Source organism: Tiliqua scincoides, chromosome 5, assembly GCF_035046505.1.
Source record: "Tiliqua scincoides isolate rTilSci1 chromosome 5, rTilSci1.hap2, whole genome shotgun sequence".
In the NCBI taxonomy this organism is placed as follows: domain Eukaryota; kingdom Metazoa; phylum Chordata; class Lepidosauria; order Squamata; family Scincidae; genus Tiliqua; species Tiliqua scincoides.
Genome location: NC_089825.1, coordinates 134,860,905 through 134,870,826, shown reverse-complemented (window position 1 = coordinate 134,870,826; position 9,922 = coordinate 134,860,905). Strand labels below are relative to the sequence as shown.

At 44.5% G+C, this 9,922-nt stretch overlaps 1 pseudogene; it reads left to right on the top strand.

Moving 5' to 3' along the window:
* The first annotated feature begins 301 nt into the window (after positions 1-301).
* Positions 302-9,357, top strand: LOC136653702 (vomeronasal type-2 receptor 26-like; annotated as a pseudogene).
* Positions 9,358-9,922: the final 565 nt, after the last annotated feature.

Genomic DNA, 9,922 nt, shown 5'->3' with positions numbered 1-9,922 from the left:
TAAGAAAAACACATCGCAAAAATAATGTACTCCCTTGTAATTTCAGCAATCGTTGCCGTCCATTCCCAAGGGCAAAGCTCTTTCCAAGCACACACAAGAAAAATATCAGTGAGCAAGCCTGAGAGTGGTTATAAAAACTGTAGGGTAAAATTCCCAGCTCAGATTAGGGACTATTGACAGGCAGGGCTCTGTCCATTTCATCCTTTTCCTCTCAACCAGCCTTTCAAGTTCCAGGAACAGGGATTCAATTCTGGCTTTTTTAGCATGGTTGAGATTGAGGAGAAAGGGAGGCTTATCCATCATGCTGTTGTTGCTGTTGCTATTGCTACCTCCAATGGTGTGCAAAGCACATGCTGAGAAGTGTGCGGGGGATGTTCCCATGCTTATCCGACATGAGTGGTACCAGCCAGGAGAGATTCTTATTGGTGGGATCGTATCTAGTATCGCTTACATGTCTCCGAAATTTTCCTTCAAAAAACATCCTTCTAAGCAAGAGATTAAAAAATTACCAATGTAAGGAGTTCTCTCACCTCCTCCTCCAATAGTCAAATATATATTTTTGGCATTCTACATCTTGGCATGTCCGCAGCAGATCTGACAGTTTGGGGGGAAATCAGTTGTGCACTTTTTGAGGGGGGAAATGAGTTGTGCAAAATGAAATTTTTGGGGTCTTTAATGAACAGCTATGAACTATGAACAATTTAGCATTTGAAATGGTTAAAAGACATACAAAGAGACATACATGCTATGCTCAAAAATGACATTTTGGGAGCAATCGTAACCCACTTTCCAGCACCAACATAATGGTAATGCAACTTTGAGGTAAGGGAACAAAGATTTCCTTACATTGAGAAGGCCTCTGTGACTTCCCCCCCAACTGCAGGATGCAGCACATGCCCCACTGGCACAGCTATGCCAGTGCAGGAATATTGGTTAGCATTGTGCCCTCTGGATTGTAGTAAAAAGCATTTCAACTCACATATAATATCATAGAGTTCTTTTTATTACCTGTCGTGTTTTGGTTTCCTGTCTAGTGACCATGGAAGCCTTAGGAAGCCTTGCTCTCAACTATACTCTTCTAGTTGTCTATTATATAAATTAGATTTTGGCTGCAATTCTATCCACACTTACCAGGGAGTAAGCTCCCTTGACTATACTGGGATTAAATCTGAGTAGGCATTCATAGGATTAGGCTTTCAGTTGATGTCATTTCTTCCAATAGCATAGAAACCGGGTTATTATGTATAGGGGATTCTTTGGCCAGCCTGAAAGTTACCAGACTAAGGGCTCAATCCTGTCCAACATTCCAGTTCCAATTCAAGCGCAATGCAACCCCATGGTGAGGAAACAAATGTTCCCTAACATTGAGGAGGCTTTCATGACTGCCTTCACACTGCAGAATGCAGTGCATGCCGTGTTTGCATGGCTGCATCAGTGCTAGAAAGTTCATAGGATTGGGCCCTAAACGATATAGCTCAGAGAGCACCTCAGGCAGAAAATCCCCATTTTAAAATGTTCTACAGAGAAAGCACTATAGTTGAGAATCTCTCTTCCCAATTTTTGGACCGCAAGGAGAGGCTCCAATAGATTGGATAGCTTGGACATTCCAGATATTCCATGTGGTCCTAGAGGTGCACAAGGTTCTGTGCCCAGGGCATTTGCCCCTTCCATTCTATTGCAGGTTCGCCATTCAAAATTGAAAATTTTATCCAGTTGGATTTCTGATTTGGTTCACAAGCTTGGAAAAGTGCCATCCATTCTGAATAGATGGTTCTATAATGACTTTCTGTGTGTTTTTGTGTGAGCTGATAAATTACAAATATTATTTAGATTGCAGACTGGGCTGTGCCTCACTTCAGAAATATCTTTCATGTAAACAGTAATACCTGCTCTTTTCAGCAGAGAACAACTATGACAAACTAGATTTCGAGTAGATTCTGTCACAAGTACCTTTACTGGCTCAACAAACACCTGTTGGAGTACTGTAAGAGGATTTCCTGCCTAAGGCAGGGGTTTGGACTAGATGACCTATTAGGCACCTTCCAACTCTAGGATTCTATGATTTTTTTTCCTCATTTCACTACCAAGCAGCTCAAACTCTTAGAGCCTTTGAGGGCCAGTTAGTTGCTAAAATGTATTCAGACACTGTTGGATTCTACTTAAAACTGTCAGACACTTCCTTTGCAGAATGATAACAAGGTTGTACCAGCACATCCTGGCCTTGGCTTTTGCAATAGACGAGATCAATGAAAACTCTGAAATCTTGCCCAATATCACTCTGGGATTTCATATCTATGACAGCTACAGTGTTGCAAGGACAACCTATCGCAATACTCTTGGCCTGCTCTTTCAGTCACCAAGGTTCATCCCCAACTACAACTGTGGCTCCAAGAAAAATTTAATTGGAGCCGTTGGTGGACTTTACTCCGATATCTCCTCATATATGGCAAATACCTTAGGTCTTTTCAAAATTCCACAGGTAAGAAATGTCCATAGGAGGACCACAAACACTTTTCTTCATTTCACATGCAAGTCGCTCTTCCCTTATTTTATGATTAGATGTGTCATCAGGTACTCAGGGCAGGAACATTCTCTTCTGATAAAATATATGTAGGAATAAAGAGATAAGTGAAATCTAAAAATTTTTCTATTTTGGAGTATATCAGATGGCACAAATATTTTAGCCTTCCTAAATATTTTTTGTCTTTCTCAAAAAAATAAAAAATAAATAAACAGAATTTTCTTCTGTAGAAGTGGGACAAAATACACAGTTTTTCTTTAAACAGTTTAAAGACTGGAAAGTACATTTATAATTCAATCCAAGCAGCCATGAGGATTTCAATCTTTAAAAAAAAGTGAGTTAGAAATTAATTTCTAGGCGACTACATAATATGAATTTCAAATAATCCTATTTCATGCCTAAAGTAACTGGATTCTATTTTCAAGTTTTCCTATGGCTCATTTGAACCAGGAAAGAACGACAATTCCAAATTCCCTTCCTTTTATCGCATGGTCCCCAATGAAGCCCTTCAGTACTGGGGAATTGTCCAGTTATGTCTGCATTTTGGATGGAAATGGGTCGGCCTCCTTGCTATGGATAATGAAGCTGGAGAACATTTCTTACAGGTCTTGGAACCCATGCTGTCCCAAAATGGAATTTGTTCAGCTTTCACTGAAAGGTGTAAAGGGATAATTCATGCTGTGACAATAACTGAATATTTCAAAGAACTTGTGAACAATATGCCAGTGTTCCTGGGGAGTAAAGCCAATGCAATTGTTTTCTATGGGGACATTCCATATATTGTAATATTGATGACCACTATGTGTGCTATAAATATGATTCCTCTAGTCACTCAGGGATTTAAAGCCCCTGAAGGTAAATTGTGGATTATGACAGCCCAGATTGACTTTACAAGCAACATCTATTTCAAGATATTTTATATTCAGCCATTCCGTGATGCTCTCTTCCATGGTGCTCTTTCCTTTTCAATTCATTCCAATCAGCCTCCTGGATTCATAGACTTTCTTCAGAATATAGACCCTCTGGAGGATAAAAATAATGGCTTTATGAAGATGTTCTGGGAGCATGCATTTGGCTGTTCGTTCCCAAAACTTGGTGTGCCTCCAAGGAGTAGAAGACAATGTACCGGAGAGGAGGAGCTGGAGAGCCTCCCTGCACCTGTTTTTGAAATGAGCATGACAGGCCACAGCTATAGTATCTATAATGCTGTCTATGCTGTGGCACATGCCTTGCATCTCTTGCCTTCCCCCAGCGCCAGATATGAAGAAATAGGGAATGGAAAAAGACTGCACATGGAGCCCTGGCAGGTAATCCTGTCAATCCAATGTTACCATTTTACTGTGAGTCCTCAGGTTCCTGAAAGGTGATAGCTGACTGGTTGTGTTCCCCTGTTTTTTTTCTGTGCATTTTCTCTGCATTTTCTCATGTTTGGGGGAAGTTGCTGTGCCATTCAGATGCTGGGAGCAGCAGGTTTGCAGCCATTTGTTCTGCAAAACATCATTTTTGTTTAACTTTTCTCTTCCAATTGAGTCTGAAACTTTGAATCAGGAATGAACTAGTTGCTTGGCTCATGTTCCTGCCAGTTCGCTTCCGGGAAGGAAAGACTTCGCCGGGTAAACCAGTGACTGTGTTAAAACCTAGCACTAAAAGTTCCAAGCTGACAAGAAGGAGTGCTCTCTTTGTTCCAGCAGCCCAAAGCCCATGTAGTGGGCTCTGGGTGGAAGGGACTCACTGAAGATGAGTGAAAATGTTGGATAACTGGGTAACCCTAAAAAGGCAGGAATAAGTCTAGCTAGAGATCATCAGTGCTTATGTTTTTTTTGCCATTTGTAGTCCTTCCACAATGCATTCAGGTCTTTTTAGCCTAGAAAAGAGGTACATGAGGGGGGGCATGACTGAAGGCGCAATCCTAACCAATATTCCAGCATTGGCATAGCTGTGCTAGTGGGGCATGTGCTGCATCCTGCAGATTGGGAGCAGTCACGGAGGCCTCCTCAAGGTTTGGCAATGTTTGTTCCCTTACCTCAAAGTTGTATTACCCTTATGTTGGTGCTGGAAAGTGAGTTAGGATTGCGCCCAGAGACATACAAAATTATGCCTGGGAAGGACAGAGTGGATAGAGAGATGCTCTTTTCCCTCTCACACAACACCAGAACCAGGGAACATCCGCTAAAATTGAGTGTTGAGAGAGTTAGGACAGACAAAAAAACATGCTTCTTCACTCAGAATGCCAGATGCAGGGGAGGGCACCAGGATTCAGGTCTCTTGCTGTTTTGTGTGCTCCCTGGGCATTTGGTGGGCCACTGTGAGACACAGGAAGCTGAACTAGATGGGCCTATGGCCTGATCCAGCGGGGCTGTTCTTATGTCCTCAGATTTAACTTGCAGCTGGTCCTTTTAACTTGCAACACGAAGTGCCTCACCACCATCTGCTGGCATAAATTGTAAGTGCAGTTGGGAATACCCCTTTGCAAGTTTATTTCCTCTTTATCTACCTTTATCGACCATTTCATTTTTCGCTTTCTGGTTAGACTTTTAGTAATTTGTTTACAGTATACATGAACATTGAGTCTTCACAGTCTGTGGAATGGGAAGCACTATGGATTGTCACAACTACTTCCTCTGCAAGTGCTAGTATGAGAATGATTTTGATAGAAAACACAGAGGTTCAATTTTTTGTTTGAAGCAGGGGATTTGCCCAGCTAGCCCCTCTCTCTAGCCTGATCTCCTGGCTGGTGGCAGAGGTGACACTGTACCAAAGCTTTTCTGCATTCTGCTGAGTGTCCAAGCAGGGGAAAGAGGGGGGCAGGAAAGGCATGAGTGTGCTAACCACTAGTCCCTACTGCCCTGGATCAGCCCATAGATGCTGAGAACCCCTCCCTCTACCAGGACACGTGGTTTTTTCCACAAGTTCTCCCAATCAGCATCATAACCAACTCATGCAATTAATTGGCATAGAATCTGGCTATGATCTTTCCTTTACATGGTCCCTAAAGAAGCTATGGTCGAAAATATCTTGTAAAAGAATAATCTATCAAACCCTATTCACTCTAAGAAGGAAATTCATTTAGGGGATTCAGTTTAAAACAGCTTACTAGGAATATTATTGCAGGTTTTAAACCTGATGCTTTCATGCCTCTTTCCACCCAGTTCCACTCACCTCTTCTGAGGCTCTCGTTCAACAACAGCTGTGGTGATGAAATTAAGTTCAACGAACATGGAGAATTAGTGGCTGGATTCGATATTACAAACTTGATCACTTTCAGGAATGACTCCTATGTCAGAGTCAAAGTGGGGAGTTTGAATCTTCAGGCTGATTCAGGCGTAACATTTGCCATTGATGTGGATGGAATTGAGTGGCCTGACTATTTTATTCAGGTTGGGAAATCTTGTTTTTTGCAAGATAAATATTTCCAGACAAAATTTGAAATTCTGTTTGACTATGTGCAGAGAGACACAGGTAGGTGGCAGTGGGTGTCTGGGGGTCCAGTTCCTACTCACCTGTACATTTCCCTGCAGTCCTTAGAGGTACATTTACTCCAACCTTATCATTTTCATCACCACCTTCATGGATGCAGCAGCACCAAAACTACAACCGCTGCATCCTAAGGTGGGGGTCAGTTGCAGAGGTCTTCTCTAGGTAAGGGAACAATTGTTCCTTTACACAGAGGTAAATATCCACAACACAGAGGGGTATATTCAGACCTTCAACATCTATTTTGCTGTCACAATTCTGTACTGACCTGTGTGCAGGATCAGGTCCAGGAAGGGGATTAAGATATCCAGTGAAACCAAATCTTTCCATCTCCTGCCCCTTCCACCCCTCCACCCCCCATTTGCCCACTTTCCATCACCTCCTGCCTCTCCTGATGTTTTGCTACTTGCACTGACTACTTCGTGGCAGTCAGTGCCAGTGTAAGAAGAGAACCAACACAGCATGGCTTGGTGCAATAAGCATAAGATTGGGCCCTGAGTTTTGGAAGTGATCAGCTGAATACAGGCTACCGAAACAGCTTGCCAGCCCAAGACTCAAGCAGAAGCCTCACCTTTTATTGTCAGCCCACTCATCCCTACCCACACTGTCAAGTGAGCTGTCAGGGAGGCTTGCGTGATCCTTGAAAAGTTCCATGTGTGACTGCACCTTGCTTGTGCAGCAATTTGAACCCTGTGGAGAAAAGTCATCTCCTAGGAGCGAACAAGGTTGTTAAGTGACAGAAAAGAAGGATCCCCAGCCCCGCAATGCTCAAAAACACCATGGTCAGATAAGTGGCCCAATCCTACTGGTCCTCTCCCCCGCCAGAATGCCTATTCCGGTAACTGGGTGTGTTTTATGGGCATTGCAAATATCAAGGTACCGTAGAACACGGCCTAGCTGCCACTGTAAAAAAGGAGAGACCAGACCCTTATGCTGGTAGCCACCACAAGAACCCCAGCACTGGTAAGTTGGTACAGGAGTGGACAGTGCTCGGGAGTCAGTGGAACAAGGAGGCAAGTGGGCAGAATGGGGTGGAGACGCAAGCAAGGAGCAGAGCAGATCAAGGCCAGGAAAGGGATGGTGTCAGCAGCAGCACTGCTCCCAAAATCTGATCCCCCTTCCTAGCCTTGATTCATCCTTCTTAGTCCACTCAGACCTGTAACTGGCAAAGGTCCAATGAGACTCAATGGGTCTGTAAAGGCCAGGTCAAGGAAACAATTGCTACCTCCTCCTTCTTGACCTCAATACACCTGGGCTCCATCCAAGTGTGGAAACTGTTATCATCCTCTATTTGTGTTTATGTCATAAATAATTCTGAGTACATTTGACCAAATGTGCCACCTGTGAGCTCAAGGATAGTATTATACACTGTCATCACCCCTCTTCATAATTGGCACATCATTTGTACACCAAAACTCCCCAAACATGCTTGGTGTTAATGCTAAAATTTCCTCGATTTAAGGACAGGTGCCGCCCTTGTCTCTCTGTAATGATAACTGCCCACCTGGTTCCAGCAGGAAAAGGAAGGAAGGGGAGAAATTTTGCTGCTATGATTGTGCTCCGTGTCCAGAAGGGAAGATCTCAGATCAAATCGGTAAGCTGTGTATAGTTCAGAAATTTGAATCGGATTAATCCTATCTAACCCCTCTGGAGCAGCCTTCCACTGGAGCACACCCTGCATCCCGAAAGGGGAAGTCCCAGATGTCTCAGCGAGATTCTTGGTTCCCTTGCCCCAGGGGTACACTGCCATGAGGGGACAATTTTGCTGGGGCAGGTCCGAACAGACTTGGCAAGCTGGATTCAGTTGCAGACCTGGCCCCTGTGCTGCCCTGGGACCACAACATGCCACCCCCTGCAACACGCTGCCCCCCCGGGATACTGGCGCACCCTATCAAGCCTCACACAATGTTCCTAGGTGCTCTGAAAGCATTCTGAGTGCTCCGGAGCACCATTAAACGGGGCACTCTGGTGAACTCTGAAGGCTTCCGGATCTCCCTTGAATGCAGCACGGGGCTTCTGCCTGCCCCCAGAATGGCTCTGAGGGGCAGGTGGCAGCAGCAGTGCTGCAGCAGGCAAAGCGCTTCCACCCCCACGGGGCCCACAGGCATGGCACCTGGGGCTTTTGCCCCCCTGACCCTCTCCAGGACTGCCTCTGGGTGGGTTGAGGCCGGGAAAAAGGATAGGATATCAGAAAAGATGCTGCAGCTGATAATGCCCCCTTCCCATCCTTGACACACATTCCATCACACTCCGATCTCTACCCTGTTCCTCCCACCCCCCTACCCATTCTTCCCACCAACCACCACCCTTCCAGCAGCACAGCAGGCCCATCAGATTGGGCTGCTAGTCTGTCAAAAGCACTGACACTCTTGGAAGAACAGGTAGTCGTTCCTGGTAACAATTATAGTAGCTTCAAGGTGGTATGTGTTCTTTTTCCAGACATGGATTACTGTATTCCTTGCATGGAAGATCATTACCCAAACAAGCACCAAGATGGATGCATTCCCAAGACACCAACCTTTTTATCTTATGCAGAACCCCTTTAGCTGCCTTGGCTCTTAGCTGCCTTGGCTTTAGCTGCCTTGGCTCTTTTCTTTGCTGTGATCACAGCTGTGGTGCTGGGAATCTTCATTCAGCAAAGAGACACTCCCATCGTCAAAGCCAACAACCGCAGCCTCACCTATGTCCTCCTCACTTCCCTCCTTCTTTGCTTCCTCTGCTCATTGCTCTTCATCGGAAAGTCTACCAACACAACCTGCCTTGTTCGGCAAACAGCCTTTGGCCTCATCTTCTCTGTTGCTGTTTCATCTATCTTGGCCAAAACCATCACAGTGGTGGTGGCATTCATGGCCTCCAAGCCTGGAAACATTTTCCGGAAATGGGTGGGGAAAAGATTGGCACACTTTATTGTCTTATCCTGCACTCTTTTTCAAGTAGGCATTTGTGCTGCTTGGTTGGTTGTTTCTCCTCCATTCCCCGAGCTGGACATGCACTCACAGGTTAGAGAAATTGTAGTGGAATGTAATGAAGGTTCGGCCACCATGTTTTACTTTGTCCTGGGCTACATGGGCTTCCTGGCCTCTGTCAGCTTCAGTGTGGCTTTTCTAGCCAGGAAACTGCCAGACAGTTTCAATGAAGCCAAATTCATTACCTTCAGCATGCTGGTCTTTTGCAGCGTTTGGGTGTCCTTTGTGCCAACCTACCTGAGCACAAGGGGGAAAGCCATGGTGGCTGTGGAGATCTTCTCCATCTTGGCCTCCAGTGCTGGGCTACTAGGCTGCATCTTTTCTCCCAAATGCTACATCATTATCCTGCGGCCTGATCTGAACAAACGAGAACAGTTAATAAGAAGACAACAATGAGATATCTAATAATCAGTCTTTTTCCATCAGTGTCCTGTCTCAGACATATGGTAAGAGCTGGTGTTCTGTCCAAAGGTGAAGCCTGGGATGATTATACATAAGAATCTAATCTACGCACGCCCCCCTGCAACAAAATGATCGTGAAGATTTCATTACCTATAATGAAAACTCTCAGTTTAAACATTGTGAAAATGTACTTATGCCATAGGTTGCATTTTTCTTGGTTTCCTGGCAGAAGCTCAGGGTGAAATTTTGGAATAACAAGAGCTGAACCCAGAGTATCCTTCTATTTTATTGTTAACTAAAAAATATTAAAATAACAATGTTTTACTTTGAATTATTTTATTCCTAATCGTCTTCAAGTCAGGAACAGTGGCTTCAGCATAGAAAGGGAGTATAAATCCCATGGCTAATCATGTCTCAGTGGCTTCCCATCTAGTCCCTGGCATAATACTATCAAACAGTTACAGTGCACTGTATTGTATTGGCAACCTTCAGTCTCGAAAGACTATGGTATCGCGCTCTGAAAGGTGGTTCTGGCACAGCGTCTAGTGTGACTGAAAAG